General features: G+C 41.3%; 1 protein-coding gene across 6 annotated transcripts in view; it reads left to right on the top strand.

Moving 5' to 3' along the window:
* LOC126386278 (transcription factor SOX-13-like) overlaps nt 1-16,530 on the top strand; it is a 55,277-nt gene that overhangs the window by 13,086 nt on the left and 25,661 nt on the right. The window contains exon 1 of one of the 6 annotated variants that reach the window (XM_050038514.1): nt 8,156-8,219. The exons of the other annotated variants lie outside the window; for them this stretch is intronic. The gene's annotated coding sequence lies outside the window, so the exon portion shown is untranslated. Of the gene's footprint in view, nt 1-8,155; nt 8,220-16,530 lie in introns of those variants that run through there. 6 annotated transcript variants of the gene reach the window in all.

Below are 16,530 nucleotides of genomic sequence, written 5' to 3' on the forward strand. Positions count from 1 at the left end.
TGAGTAGATTTATTGATAGCAATGGATTAATTTTTTTACAAGATATTCATGTGTCCTGAATGAAAAAAGTAACTACAGCTGTCAAAAATTGTAGGGAGTAAAAAGCGCAATATTATCAGCTGAAATGTAATGGAGTAGAAAAATGCAGCGATCTCAAGTTAGCTACAAGTAGCTCAGATTTTACTAAAAGGTACCTTGTGGAGTTTTTCACCACTGGTGCAATGTAGCAATGTGTGCGACTGTGTTCTAGTTTGGTTTGTATTGTGAGGGTTATCACTCATTGTCCATCACGGTGTCAATGAGAGAGTTCCTCGCTAATCTGCGGCACACTGACTTCCCAGCATTCGTATCTCTTTCCTCTTGCTTTATCTTGCTGTCTTTGGCTTCTACCCCCTGACAGGCTTTTATCTGATGAGATGTTGGGTAACCAATCAATAGGACATATGACCATGTGATTGCGATTATGTGTGAAATATGTGAAGAGCTCTGCATTAACAAAATATGATCTGCATCACAGCTGTTGTGATAGTTTCCTGTTACATTTTGTATCGTGTCCCATAGTATATTGTTTGCTGTTTGCAATGTACCAGTGACGTCGTCCTACAGTATAAAAGTTATGTGTTTGATATTTAAGCAACAAAAAGGAAGGTTTTTTCTTCTTTTTGTTTTTTGCTGCAGCACCCCTCACAAAACATACAGAGACAGACACACAGTAATAACAAAACAAAAAACGGAGCCATGTAACAAGGACGATTTGTCCTGCTGCATTGTTTCTTGTCTTTTTGATGCTGAAACACTAATTCTAGTGAAAATTACAAACAATCTGAGCCTGAAAGCACTGCATTAAAGCAGCACAGCTGCAGCCCACTGCTGTCTGGAGAGGCTGTGAACTTCGAAAAGTGCACTTACCTCGAGTCGTAAACCCGTTGACTGGGAAGATTACTGAGCGTAGTCCACAGAATCGTTTAGATATCACTTAGAAAGCCCTTGTTTCTGTGCAGTGATATATCTGTGCTTGTAAAACTCTCGCTAATAGTTCTGCTGCTCGTACTGTATTGGACGAGCACATAAAAACCTAAATACTGAGGCCTTAATTTCTAATTAGTATTCATACAAATGTGTCCATCCTTCTGCTTTGCACATGCTGCTCCATCTGACAGGGCCGCTCGCCAAATCATCTCCTTGTAGTTTTAGACAAAGATGAGGATATGAAAACATTTTGTACTTTAAGGTTACGTTATTCTGTAAATAAATGTCCCTCAGTTAAATAAGTAGACAGACAATACACAGCCTAAACGGTGGGCCGTAACAAAGGGCTAAAAATATACTTTGTTTTGCATCATTCGAAGCAGAGCATGTGCCCTACAGTACTATGAGGTGCACGGTTACATGCTCACTAGTGTGGGCTAAGTTAATGTTAAAAGAGAAACCAGTGCTGACACTACAAAAAGCTGTTGCTCTCTGCATTTATCAGTTCTAAAGAAACTCAACCACACAAGCACATGAACAAAACAGAAACCACAACCCAGACAACTTTGTCAATCATGAGAAGACAGAGGAAAGAGCAGTCCTGTGTTCACAGCAAGTTAAAGTGGGATGGTTAACTTTATGACTCAGAACCCCCCAACAACGCCCACATCCCTTCACACCATCATACTAGTGATGTAATAGTTATCTTCTATCATTGGAAGCTATTTTCCTATTTAACAAGTGTCCAAACTTAAGTTACAGGAAGAGAATTTAAAACAAAGCCTGACTCATTCCTGTATCAATGAAAAAGGCCGCAGCCTACAAAGAACTTTATCTAAATAAAATAACCAGATCAGACCTGATCTTCTGACAACAGACTAAAGCCTTTGTGGTTTTATTTAAGAAAATGAGCCTATCTACGCGATCAGGGGTGAGTCATATGCAGTCTGTTCATTGTAAGTCCTTGTTAAAACTTTAGCAGATCAAGGAATCAAAGAAAAAGAAAAGCAGCAGCCACAGTGAAGAACAGCAGGGGACTTTGTTTTTGGTGAACTTGTGCTTTGGCGAAGTTCTGGGCGCTGACATTGGGGAGTAAAACCAACTGCCACAAACAACAACTCCGGTATGTAACCAATGCACTAATACTGTTATGCCAACCTGGGTGTTGTTGATAAATTCTTAGTCAAATCAAGCTGTAATGTAATGACTGAACAATCAGCTGATCAGTCGTTAGCATCCCTAGCGCTAATGCAGGTAAATCTAGTCAGTGTACTTTTCAAGGACATGAAAAAAAAATTTGAACAATACTGACAAAGTCCTCAGAAAAGTCCTCTTTCTTCTTGGTACTAGGGAAAGGCTTATTTCATTATTGTCTTAGTTTTGTAATTAGAGAGTAGCCTTGCTTAGCAGCAACTTCTAGCTAGCAGGTATTCCAATAATAAGCTATTGTAACTCAGTACATTAAGGGTTTCTTTAGCAGTCTTTATAAACCAGTGGAGCAGAGTTTAGTATCCCTACTGTAAAGTCAATGTGTATCTGCTAAAGCTCCAAACTTGGTCCATAAGGGGACTTGAACCAGCAACTGTCCGGTTCCCAAGCCAAGTCCTCATGGACTGAGCTAATGCCACCCCATATCCACCATGAATACGAAAGGAACCAATCTACCAATGCTCTCTCAATGTCATGTTTCCAACTTTTTCTGCTCCGTTCGGCCCACATGTTTTGCTATTGTTAAGGCAAGTGTGCTTGAAACAATCAAGTCCGTACGTGGTGTAGTGTTGTTCCTCTGCTTCCTGCCTACAGCCCACCTTGTGTTGTTCGTCCACGTTTATTTAGAACAGCCAGGACACAATAACGGTTCCAATGGGTGAAACTGTGCACATTTCAGATATGTCTCTTCTGAAAGGCATTCATGATGCGCTCCATTGTACAACTGAAAAGTGCAGGAAGTAGAGAGAAATTTCCAAATCCTGCAAGCTTTCATACCTCATTTGTCATTTTCAGAACGTTACGAAATTTATCCGACGCAGTCCCCCAATTCCAACGTTTATCGTAACATTGTTGGGGGGAGGAGGCTTCAGATGCTGTTTGGTGATTTGACGAGCACTTCATTTGAACCATACAGGTGCTTTAAAGCCATGTCTGGATTAGCCATAGCCATCACCGCATTGTTTAGCAAAGGTCTTGGGCTTGTGGGCAATTGTGTTTTTTAAGGCCCCTGAAAACAGAAATAATGGCATTTGGTCTTTTTAGTTTATTTGTGATCCTTATCTTAACATACTGAGTGAACCACAGAATATTGTGTTCTTACAAATGTTCAAAATGTACAAAAGTTCCTGCTTCACTTTGGCTTTGTGTTACTTACTGCTAACAGTGACTTAATGTCATAAACACTAAAGTAGATACTTTAGATTTCAGGTCTTCACGGGTCCAAAATGACCTGGGAAGTTTGTTTGGTAATTTTAAAAATAGATTTTTTTAATGGAGCGTAATTACAATTGCTACCAAAAATGTTGCTCTACTGCTAAAAACAATTTTCATATCAGGAACCATCTTACTGTAAATACTGTTAATTTTAATTTTATTCTATTGTCATTTATTTTTGTTGTTCTGATGTAAGCTCCTGTAACACCTGCCAGCGACCAGTTTAGAAAAGTTCTAAGTGGCTTAGATTGCGCACACAAATATAAATGTTTAAACTCTCGTAAGTATGGAAATGCTACATTGTTAGCTTGGCTAGAATCACCAGATTTTAGTCATTCAGTTTAAATTAATGGAAACCATGAGCATCAAAGTATAATTCACTCAGATTTACATGGTAGAGAGACTAAGAAAACTGCTAACACCTTACCTTTGAAACAGGCTGAGTTGTAAAGGTTTCATAAGTTATATTTATAATTTCGCTCTGTTAGCGTTCACCACTTAAAAGGATCAAAAGACTTTTTCATAAAATGACTGCATGTTGTGAATATTGTCAGGCTCAGTATCCATCTTACCTCGCTCCGCTCCCCCGCCAACTTGCTGGCCCTGCTGCTCAATCTTTGTCACCTTGCTGTTGCTCTGTAATCTGATCCTTAATCCGCCCAATCATCGTGATCAGCGCTGATCATGGGTCTTCTCTGATTCACTTGGGTATTACACATAATGAAAAACAGACCTGGGACCCACCCATAAAAGAGTGGGACCACAGCCGGACCCAGTTCACCATAATGAAAATTGGAACCAAACCCGTATGGTTGGGTCTCAGGTTGTGGCGTCAGGGTAGACCTGTGAAGGCCCCTACTGTAGATTAAGTCGATAATTAACTACCTGTGCTGTGGCATTCATTTTGTGGCTTTGCCTTAGTTTTTCCAACAAGACTTTTCCGAACTCAAATTGTTATTTTTCCTAATACCACACTACAGATCCATAGATTGCATTGCCATCCTCTTATTAGTCTGTCTGACACATGAAACACTTTTTGTTTGCTTGTTTTGCCACAGGTCATGCATTAACACGTGGTGGCGTGCATGCCGATGGGTGGATTTCAAAGCTCTAATTTACTTCAGCTGCCATTTTACCAACACAAATGCTCTTTTCAGCAGAAACAGAAACTCTGTGATCATACGGCAAAAATGTTCAACGTCCGTATCAATTCATTTGCCACTGACTGTTAATGAAAGTGTGTGAATGAATCAGCCTCACACTTCCTATTTCTTCATTCCTTGTTGGCTCATTTCTTTATACTTCTTCTGGTACTGATGTAATGTTTGTGGCATCGTTAGGTATGGGAGAAATCGGAAGTGTGAGATAGAAATGTGTTGGAGCAGAGTGTGTGTTTCTCATGTGTGTGTGCAGTGGGCGGGCCTCTGTGGGGCAGCCCCTGAACTCCAAGAGGAAAAGGGAGTAAAATGTAGTCTTTGTGATGTCTCTATCACTCAATCGCAGTGCTGGAGTTCCCAACACTGCTCTTTGTGTGATGAACTGACCAGCAACCACAGAACAACAGCACCTTATCAGGGCTTGTAGGTCTCTGTGCTCGCTTTTTGGCACACACACACACACACACACACACACACACATACACACACACACACACACGCATTCAGTACAAGGTAAAAAAAAAAAAAAAAAAGAGGAAACTAAGTGTGTATTCTTGATGAGCTTATTCTTTGGACTATGCACTATATGGTTCAGTACCCTTGACATCAAAAGGCCACGAGAACAGAGGAAGAAAGGAGAAGGAAAGGAGAAGAGGGCAAGGCTTTTGTGTCTTCAGTCCTGAAGAGCTCATTCTCTAATGAGGCCCAGTCAGCAACGCAAGGAAGCTTTGTTCGAGAACTGTGTGTGTCTGTTGCTATGTGTGTGTGAACGTCTTACCGACCTCTCCAAAAAATAAAATAATAATTCAAGACCTGAACATACGCATTAGATTCTTTGAGACTTCATCTGTCGGTGTGATCTTAAGAGTATTTAGTGCTCCGTTGGAAGGCCTTGAAATTTCAGTGAAAAGCTGTTTCTGAACTTCTCTAAAAGTCAGTCAGGTAGCAGTAAATAAATGCCAGGAGAGCTGTTGGAAAAGCAAACAAATGCCACATGCATCACTTTGTGAACCACGCAGAAATGTGCTCATCACAATTTTACAGAGCCCAAAGTGACATCTTCAGGTTGCTTCTTTTGTCTGATGAACAGTCTAAGACCCAAAAACTATGAGTTCACTACATCGTCAATGACAAAAGCAAATTCCCACATTTAAGAGGCTGGGGTAAGCAAATGTTTGATATTTTTGCTTGAAAAATTACTGAAACGATGAATCAATTATCGAAATAGTTGGCTTTTAATTTTCTTTCAGTCGACTAATTGATAATCGATAATTGTTGCGGCTCAAGGCTCATTGTAGCTGTTATAAGAAAGTTTTTTTCCAGCTGTTGCAGAAAATATAGATTTCCATTTTCTTTGCTCATTTTAGGCTGCATTGACACCTCTAGTTGTTATCAACCACTGTTTTTAACATCTTCAACACCTCGTCAAGGTATTTGTTGTTAATGACTGAAGGAACCAATATGTAATTATTTATTTTCCTTTAACTGTTTTCTCGCTATGAGTAAAACAGGACAGAAAAAACACATCCTTTCCCATCCTGTCTCTAGAGACTGGATCACAGAGGTGAGTGCCATTTGTATTTTGGATCTCAATTTCGCTCTTGTTCAGAAAATGTTTTCACATTTATGTACAGTATGTACAACAAAACCTACTGAATATTCAGTGTGTGATCAGTGAAGTGCTCCTGAATGTGCACCGTCTGACTGGTGGCACATGTCCACATATCTTGCATCACACCTGAATTTACTCCATTTGGTATGATCGACTGCTAGCTTCAACTGCGGAGCTCATTACATCACTCAGTTCTGTAGCTGGTTCTCAACTGCACTAAACTCACAACACATTTTTAAAGAGTCATTGCCAACTAAAAGCCCAAATCGGACAAAGCCACAGATGACCATGTGGTTCTGTTTATACTATATTGGGTGTTCACACAGTCCCCCCAGTCCACTCGCAGACGTGGGCTTACGATGGTGTTAAAGTCATGCTGACCCTCGCAGCTATGTGGACGCGGAAAAAGCGTAGTTGGAGATTTGAAGGACTTGCACCCATATAGTGCATTCTGCCTCGCATCCCTTTTTTTTCAAAACCAGACTCCACTGACAAAAACAGTAATTTTACCTCGCTGAACATGGGAGCTGAGGGTCTACTGCTGCCTTGATCAGTTAGTTTGTGTCATTGTGTGACTTTGGTTAACAGTTATTCGGATTCTATCCTGGTGTGCCGATCCTCTTGAACATTTTTTGCCATGCTTTGTATTTTTTAGCCAAGTCTGTATAACTGCAAATTCAGAGACACCAAAAATTAATTCTCTAAAGTGAAATTTGCACCATTATTACTTCTGGCTCCCGTCACTACTGGGACATGTGTCTTTTTTGGGGTCAGTGTTCACTTTGGTTGACCTCTCGACCTCTGGGCCGCTAAACATGGTAGAAAAGCAGTGTGTGTTGCTATGGTCTGCGTAGCCACTGTCTCTAATAGTTTATTAGTTGTTGTGCTTGTGTTTACGTGTGAAAGCCCTGAAACAAACAAACACTGCCTTACCTATTTGCATCCAGCTTGGCAACCTGCTGCACTTCCTTGTACATCACTTGCTATGTAACCATCAAAGCACATGTATAGTGTTGAAAATACGGCTGACTCCCGACAGAGTACCAAAATGTAGGTAGGTTTCGTAGTAATACAGCAAAAATGTAGTCACTGGCCCAAAATGATTAATACAAGAGACGAAGTAAAGGCATGATGGAACATTTCCTGCAGCTTAATATAAGAATGTAGCATTTAATGTACCCAACCACAGTCATATGGCCACAGAAGCAGCTACTGTAACTGCGTCCAACTCAAGTAAAATTAAGTGGAAAACAACCAACAGTGCATGGCAAGAAAGTTTTTCTTTTTTAGACCAAAAAGAATCACAATATGTTGAGTCATTTATCACAAATTACAGTTTATGACGACCTAATTCATCTTCCATTTGTTATTGGTTTCTTTTCTGACTCAAAAAGTGAATTTAAAAAATAAGGACCAGAAGAAGCTTTTTAAAGGCTTTTTAGTGCATCACTGCTGTAATAATCAGAGTATTATGCACACAGCTAGGCTGAATTCTGACAGGTTCTTCTCTTCTCAATTAAAAAGTGATATTAAACAGCAGTGACAATCTCTTAGTTTGCACTGTTGTTCTTACTCTGTTGTTTACATGTTATTTCCTGCTGTTAACACTCCACGGCTTTGTCGTTTATCTGACAGCTCTTTTTCTCCACTTATAGTCACGTGTCCTGGAAATCATAACCTAGGATAAAGCCCACTTTGTTAGAAAGTGGCTGAAGCTAATGAATGCTCTTATCACACCCCTATCGCACCTGTTATGGGGCTGATGTTCGATCGGTATCACACACGTAGGGCTGCGGCAACGGTTACCTGAAACAGCATGCTAATGCTATGCAAATGAAGCCCCTGGACGGTGGGATTAGAAGAGGCTCTTTGTACTTTCCCTCTTGAGAAGAGAGATGGGGGGGGCGGGAGTTGTGGGGCTGGGTCAGAGGTAACAGAAGAGTAGAAAAGACAGGCGTTATTGGTAAGGGAGAGCCAGTCACTATGACTTGTGTCAGCAGCTCTGTTCCGGTGAGGGAGCGCTGTTGGATCTCCTCCTGTCCACTCCTCCCTACCAGGTCAGTAGAGAAAACTAAAGGCTCAATGGAAATGTGTTCTTTTAAATTTAGGTTTAAGACTTTGAATTGCGCTGCTATAAATTTCCTTTTTTAAAATAGCGTTTTCTGTTTTTTCTTAACGGCAGTTCTGCAAAAAGTTTAACTTGGCTCCATTAAAACCTAATTTTCTCTGATGAGCAAGCAAAGCAACATCCCTCCCTGATCGTCAATCCAAGGAGAAGATCCTGGCAGGTTTAAAAAGATAAAAGAAAACAAAGATTTGAGAAGAGATTAGGTGTCTTTCAGTGATGTTTCACTTTTGTGGAAGCTCTTCACGCGATCATCCCGAGCCAGGCCCTGTGGGCAGACAGACACTAGCTGGCGTGGTAAGCCGAATTGTTTTATCATCCCTAAGCAAATATTGCTAACCGTGAAACATTTCCCCAAACATTTGTTTATACATCGGCTCACACTTGTCTTAACACGACTGCACAGCAGGTTGGAAACTTACTGTGAGAGCTCTGTCACAAAATGCGGTTGACAATTGAACAGTGTGAGAAAATGTATTGCAAATGTTTCTCTGTTAAGTGTGATGGAACTGGCTGTGGAAATATGCAAAGATCAGGGTGTGAGATATTTTACATTTGCTCCTTTGTTGTTGTTGTTTAATAGACTGTTGTGCTTGAGCCAGCTGACTGAGACGTGTTGTGGTTTTCTGCCGTTGATACATTCCTACAGGGAACCTTCTGCCATTACAGCTGTCACTCTCAGGGTTGACAATGAGAATGCCTTTATTTTTTTTATCACCGAGTAAACCTCTTTAGATGTCTAACACTTTATCCTGCTGCTCTCAACCACTGAGACGGGCTCTTGGCACTCTCTCTCCGTCTATTGTGCACTCTCTGCTATTCTGCCTCAGGCGCTACTAGTTGGAAAGCGACAAGAACGATATAAACCCAACAAGCTGCTTCTGTTGGGAGGGGGGAGAAAAGAAAACAGTGAGAGAAAGAAGAAGGAACAAAGGAAGAAAAGAAGAGAAAAGAAAGGGAGAACAACAGCAGGAATTTGCATTGCCAATCCCCCGGGGGGGAAATGTTAGGTTTTATGTGTTACAACTTGTTGGGTAACTGAAGGTTTTGTGTGAAGTGATTCTTGTGTCGTGGGAAGTGTAAGGTTTCAGTGTTGTCAGCGCTCAAAGGAGAGGAGCTGATTTTTATCTGAGGGCAGATGCATGTTCCCTCCGTCCACTGTCATCCTCCATCGCCTCCCTCTCTGCTGCGGCAGGAGCATTCACTTCACAGCGGGGGACAGGACAAGTATACTTCTGTAACAGCGCAGCCATTACTGTGGTCAGACTGACAGTGAGCCACAATGGGCTTCTTTTTAAAGGCTCAGTTCATCCAAATGACAAAAAAACCCTTTCTCTCCTATTTAGGCCTAACATACGCTGGGGGACTTACACTGGGGAAAAGACTTTTAAAAGACTAAAGTCTGACATCTAAACTGTGAGTTTTTAGTCACACACTTCAGATTTTGCAAAGACTGGGGATCTTGAAGGTCCCTGTTCCCAGGTTCCCATCCTGCTCCTGCTGGAAAAACATAACTCTAGATGCATGAGATAAAAGGCGTCATATGTTGACAGTACTCTTTGTCAGTTTGATGTCAGTATTATCCATGAAAATCTGTATTTGCATACAAAATTAACATTTTGGATTTTGTCGCCTTAACTCGCTGCCGGCCTCCATTGGTTAACTGATTAGAGAGATAAGAGATTTCTCCCTGAAATAGGTGCAGGTTGGTGGATCAGACACACACTGAATTAAACACCAACCCTTGTTCACTCCACAGTACAAGAGAAATGTTCTTGTGCCCTCGTAGAATCCCCTCCATGTTGACTATCTACCCTGTTAAGTGCTGCAGAGAGTGCAGCTGTTGGTTGACAATGATTAGATCATTGAACTTCACTATTCGCATGAGCCAAGACTAAAAACGTATAAAACATATTAGACATGTTTTGTCAGAACATCTGGATGAGAAAAGGACTGACCTAAGACAGCTCGAACTGAGTTTTATGACCACCTTACACCAAACAATCCAGATCACGGTAGCGCGCACCAACTGAGGTGATTTTATTCCAACGTTGGAAATTTGGAAATCGCTTAAGAAGTCATTTGTCGTAAGGCTGACACTAGTTTTATTGTTCCCTGAAGATTTTTCCTCGCAGTACAGCAGAAAGTCTCATTGACAGATTCATTTAGATACAGATTTCTTCCACAATATGTTGGCCATCCTTTTTCTTTATTATAGTTCAGCGTCTGCTGTAAAACCCAAATTTGACAGTGATTAGCAGGAAAAGTATTTCTTTTTCAAACTTCTATATGTTGAAATATGATACAATTATTATTTTTGTTGGCGCACTTTCACTTGTTTTTTTGAATTCCTAGAAACCGGTATAAGTGTGTTGATAGCTGAATCACACAGATCACACCCCTGTTTTTTTAAATAGACAATATGTGATCCTTCAAACGCACTGATGTGACTTGGAAGCAAAAAATAGTCTCACCTGCTCGGGCGGTTTATACCACTACAGTCAGTTATTAGCTCACTGTGTATGTTAAATGTCAGAACACAGTTGCAGAGGTCTAATAGTTGTTTTTGGTCACTTTGTTCTGCTTTGTTTAGCTCAACAGCTGCTCTGAGGTCTGTTTTATTGTGATTTCTTCGCGGCATGTGGTGAGTGCCTATAAAAGCTGAACAATACCGTAGGTGGTCGGAAAACTGGCCTCAATCAGATAACCTCGAAAGAAGGCAATGCTATTCAAATCATGCGACACACACACACACACACACACACACACACACACACACACACACACACACACACACACACACACACACACACACACACACTACATACATAGATACATACATACATACACAAGGTCAGGTTCCACATGGGTGCAGTCAGCTGCACATAGGCTAAGGGTGTGCTTAAGTAGATGAGACTGATGTGGAGGGAAGCCATAACCTTGACTGGTTTCTATTGTTCTCGCTAAGACGCTAAAGGCATTGTTTAAAAAAAAAACAACAACCTTTGTGCTTGTAAAACACACACGCACCTTGACGCATTCCTTGCTGTCAGCGGCTCTGTGGGTCACTGAGATTCAGCGCATACCTCTGCATTGGGTGACACACACACACAGTCTGTGCAGAGGCGTGTGAAAGCCACCTGTGGCAGCTCTACAGTCCAGTCCTCTGTGGAACGTGGAGGGGAGACCCAGGAATAACTCGCCGTGGGACAAAACTCGGTGTGTCGCCGCTGCCAGCCGCCCCCACCCCTCGTAACACAATCAACCCCTCACTGATACCGATTGTGGTTGCTGCAGTGTTGGCTAAACAGTTTCGCACCTCTCCATCTTCATCTCTCCATCCTCATTCCTCTCTAATGCTCTGCAAAAACCACACACATCACTTGAAAATAGCAATCAGACAGGATCAGGCTGATATGGATCCTTGTGGGTGTGCTGATAGCTGATAGTTTATTCCAGCGGTCACCACAGATGACTACTGAAAGTATACACGAGTTTGAAACAGCATTTAGATGATGGGAGAGATTTTTTTATTTAGGAAATTTCAGTTTTGGACCTAAAAACAACATGGACACATACCCACTCACACCCGCACTCAAACACACACACACACACACACATGCACACACAAATAACTGAGTGCGATACCGTGTTCAAAGTCAACAGTAGTCAAGCAGGTGGCATCAAATGAGTCTGAGTGCTGTTGTTCCCCCCGGCTTGCAGCTGTATTTAATGTGCTAGGAGGCTTTTTAGTCACCATCAGCTGTGTAAAATGGTTTTATTATGAATCAGAGTTTACACACATACACACAAACACACACACAGGTACAAATACACACACATAAGCGCGCAATTCGCACAGGTTTAAAGCTCTGGCTGACAGGTGGCTTTCTGTTGAAATGCAGTAACAGTATAATGTATTTGGCAGAATGCTGGCCTTTTTTTTTACATTGCCTGGTTGAAGCTGTTAAATTAATGTGGCTTTCCTTATTGGTGAAGGTGCACACACACCTGGTTTCTTCTTAAAGAAAGCACTGGGCAGGAAGTAACAAGCAGTGAGTGTAAAAGTTGATTAAAACAATAAAGTGGATTAGCTTCACTTGATGGATAATTAGGATTTTTTACTGGGTGACATTTTAGTATTGTTTACAGACGTATTATTGGAATCATGTGGTGATGATGATGATGGTGATGATGATGATGATGATACAGCGTTACTGTTTTAGAAATACTTGTTATCTCAATAAGTCCAAGTAAAATGTCATTTAAAAAAAAGGTTGTTTGAAGGAGTTTTAACTTTGACTTTTGCCATTTTGTCCTGTCTATAGACAGGACAACAATACTCACATTAATATTGTGATAGTGAGTATTGAGCCACATCGACCAGCTCAATTTGGCCATACCATGTTGTTAATATAATCAAACTAACAGTAGTCTTAGTAGAAAATGTTATATAGTCAACAACAGTAGCAGCAGTAACCAGGAGTGAATAAGAACAGAATTAGTGTAATTTATACTGCCATACTGTATATCATGGTATATAGTCTCGCTCACCAGACCTTTCTCAAGAAAAGAAAGGTCTGGCTGGGCCGACTCTCACATTGAGATTGGAGAAGAAAACGCCCCGGCTGCTTGTACTTCTTTCAACCAATCACAATCGTTCTGGGCGGTGCCACAGCAACGGTGCGCTTGCAAAAATATTGCTGGGGGGAAACAGGTTTTGGTGTAACACGCCCACAAAAATATCACCTACAGGACGCGAACCATGGCAGAAAAATGGCTACATCCCCGCAAGATCAAACACTGTTATAGTTAGTAAAGGACGTGTTGAAAACTGCAACCGGAGGTGGTAGGGCGGGACTTCAGCGGGTGGCTCGTTCTGCCCAATGAGAGGCTGATCCACTCAGACTACATGGTATAGGCCAAGTGGTTTCCAACATAGCTCACACACAGAGATATTCTGTCGATTTTCGATACTGTCGATTTTTAAGCAACTTTGTGTAATAACATCGTGGGTCCATTGTTTGTAACAAAGTGTGGCAAAGTTTCCTCCATCTTACCAGTGCTTGCACCTCCCTGCTCATTTGCCAGTGACAATCCACCAGATGATGCATCATCTGACTCTAGGGCTGTTGCTCAAACTACACATTGTACTTCTGCATTAGGACACAAAGAGTATATAAGTGGATTGAGAGAGAGAGAGCTGCCTCTGTCTCTCTTAAACTCAGACCAGACTCTGATCAAACCGTAAAACTAGGCAGCGCTGTGCTGCCGTGTTTTTGTGCGGCGGCACGGTGGTATAGTGGTTAGCACTGTCGCCTCACAGCAAGAGGGTTCCTCGTACGAACGGGGATAGGCTCCAGCTCCCTAATAGGAGCAGTGCTACTAGTAGTAATGGAGTACAAATAAAAATGGGTTGAGTTTGGTAGCAGTACAAGCAATACTAATTTTGGTCCAGAACACTGCCACTGGAGAGCAGTACCAAAATATGTAACATAATGATTCTTTGTCATCGTAGCACAGTATTGATGTAGGAAGCATTTGTTTTGTGGCTCAGCAGCAATTTAAAGTGAAACGCTCACATATGGGAGTCTTAGTTTTTTCATATATTGTTTTATTTAATCCATGTCAGGGGTATGTAGAAATTTTGTTTATATTTATCCTGAATTTAGTTTGGCCTTTCCAACATACCTTTATTCATCTGAAAAAATATACATACATAGCGGTACTAATACTAGAAATAATATTTGACATGTCCTCTGTAGTTGTAGTTGCAGGAGGAGTTGAAGTAGTAGTTGCAGTAAAGTTTACACAGGGGGCAATTTTTCAGTAGAAGTTAAAGGCACCCTGTGGGACTTTTTGAAGAATGTTACCAGCATTTTTGCCAACAGGAGGCCAAAATAAATAGCAGGGTTTTCCCGTCTATCAGAAGACTTGGGTGCAGCACTTCTTGTTTTTTTTTCTCTCCAGTCAAGCCTATTTACGTAAATATGAAGATAAATAAAACAACACTTTAAAGACGACACAATGTAGCTCACCGGTAGCCTGCGGCTGCACTTTTGGAGTGGAAGGCGCATAGTCCTGAAAGTCATTAGCTTGCCGACGCCTTGCAATGACCCAAACGTCCTTCGTTTGTGGTTTTACCCTCCAACAACTTCGTCAACTCTGTAAATCCACCAGCAAACTGCTTGGCTCCCAGGCCGTCCACTGATTGCAGAAGACTGGCCGGATTATGGAGGTAACTGCCTGTTCCCGGAGCCTCAGTAAGCTTGTCTGTTAAATGCAAAAGACATCACAAATTTTGTCTCAACCTAAGTTTTTTTGGGCTATACCTATAAAGGTACTATAATTTAATACACTGTATACTCTCTTGTAAAATGTAAAATTTGTTTTGTTTTTTTCATATTTCAATTTCAGTGTTTGAATATACTTAAGATTAAAAATTCATTGCTCTCTGACAGGGTGTACATGCATTATTAGGCTATTATATTATCATTTTATCAGTGGCATAAAGTCGTCTCAAAATGAGAATAATTATGTCTTTTGCAATTCTAAAGTCCAACAAAAGTAGTTATTCTGACATCATGTATGCTCATAAGCATGCAGGTGATGTAGTTCCTGCTGATGGTTACATGCTTTTTGACCTGTTAACAATAGGTGACAATATTTTGCCAAGAGACGTAGCATTGGCTAAGGGCCAAAGAAGAATAATGCTAACTAGCAAACATGGATGTAAACAATGCAGGTTTCAGTCAGAGTAAACAAACAACTTTGCATTTGAGGAAGGAAATGCACTGAACATTTAGGCTTCAAGGATACACACAGTGTTGTTTTGTGAGAAACAAAGAAGGTAAACAGAACAGTTTACTTACAAGAAAACTCTGCACCTTTAATTCTAAGAGGGTTGTCATTGCAGAGGAACAATAGCTTGATTGTGTTCAGCTGTCATCAATAGATACAATCAGAGTGCATTAACTTGTGTGACTCGCTGGTGGTTCAGTCCAAAGTCATCTGCCAGGGCGCTTGCCACTCTTGTTTTGAAGACACTTTTGTGTTGCACTACTTGATTCATTGATTCATCATACACACACACGCACACACACACATGCACACACATACACATGCATATACATCACTGAGGTTTGGAGCCTTGGACCCTGGCAGACAGGTGGCTTTGTTCAGAAACACAGTATGCCGGCTGGGAGAGCTGGGTGAAGTGGAGGGGGGGCTCTAATCATTATTATGCTTTCCGCAGAACGGTGGCGCTCCGCATTTTTTTGCCGTGTTCCCGAGTTGGTCGGCACATTCCGCTGGCATTGTTATCCGGCCTGTTTCCTGCGGCCGGCGGCTTTTGTCAGCCTCTCCCCCATTGTCCCGGCTTCCTTTGTTCCCCGGCTCCAACAATGGCTTTTTTTCTGCCTCTTAATATATATGTGCACTTTTTGCCCTTGTGTGTTCTGTTTGTTTTGTTCTGCTGTCTGCTGTGTTTTTCTTTCCTCCCGCTGCAGAGCTGGGAAATAACACACATACACACAAACATACACGCACCAGCCCGAGTTGATATGTTCAAGTTCACTGTGGTTCAAAGCTCTCTCACTCAACCTGTCCTGTCTTCCTTTCTCTCCCTTTCTCCCTCACTGAGGCGTTGTCTGTCTCCCTCCCCTATAGCCCCACACACACGCACACACGCACACTTAGACAATAAGCCTAGCTGTGACTTTAGGTGGTGGTAACACAACCAGTACCTAACCCTTGACCTTGACTTCAGCAGTGACCCAGAACAGCGGTTCCCAATCAATCGATGTCATGAAACAGACCCTGAGAGACACATCAGACACCAGGGGCCCCATGTGAAGAGGCTTTGGGCCATATTTTAACAACCGTATCTGCATCACCTCGGCATGATGGAAGGACAATGACAGTGAAACCCATCACTGGAATAACTAGTTTTATACATTCTGAAATGCAGCACAAATTTACAGAAAGTGAGAAAGAGAACCAGGCCTGTATTTGAAACAAGCTTATATTAAAGATATGTCTTTATTTTTAATTCATACTGTTTTATACATATATTTTATCTTGTTTTAATAAGAACAAAGTGGCCTTTATTTTTACTTGTCATTATAAATGTAGCATAATGTACATTTCCACAATATTAAATCCATATTAAATCCATTATTACATGAATAGAGTCAAGTAACACTCAGAACTCTGCTGCTCTCTGTTTTCTTTTCAACTCACTT

This window comes from Epinephelus moara, chromosome 24 (genome assembly GCF_006386435.1).
Source record: "Epinephelus moara isolate mb chromosome 24, YSFRI_EMoa_1.0, whole genome shotgun sequence".
Taxonomy (NCBI): domain Eukaryota; kingdom Metazoa; phylum Chordata; class Actinopteri; order Perciformes; family Serranidae; genus Epinephelus; species Epinephelus moara.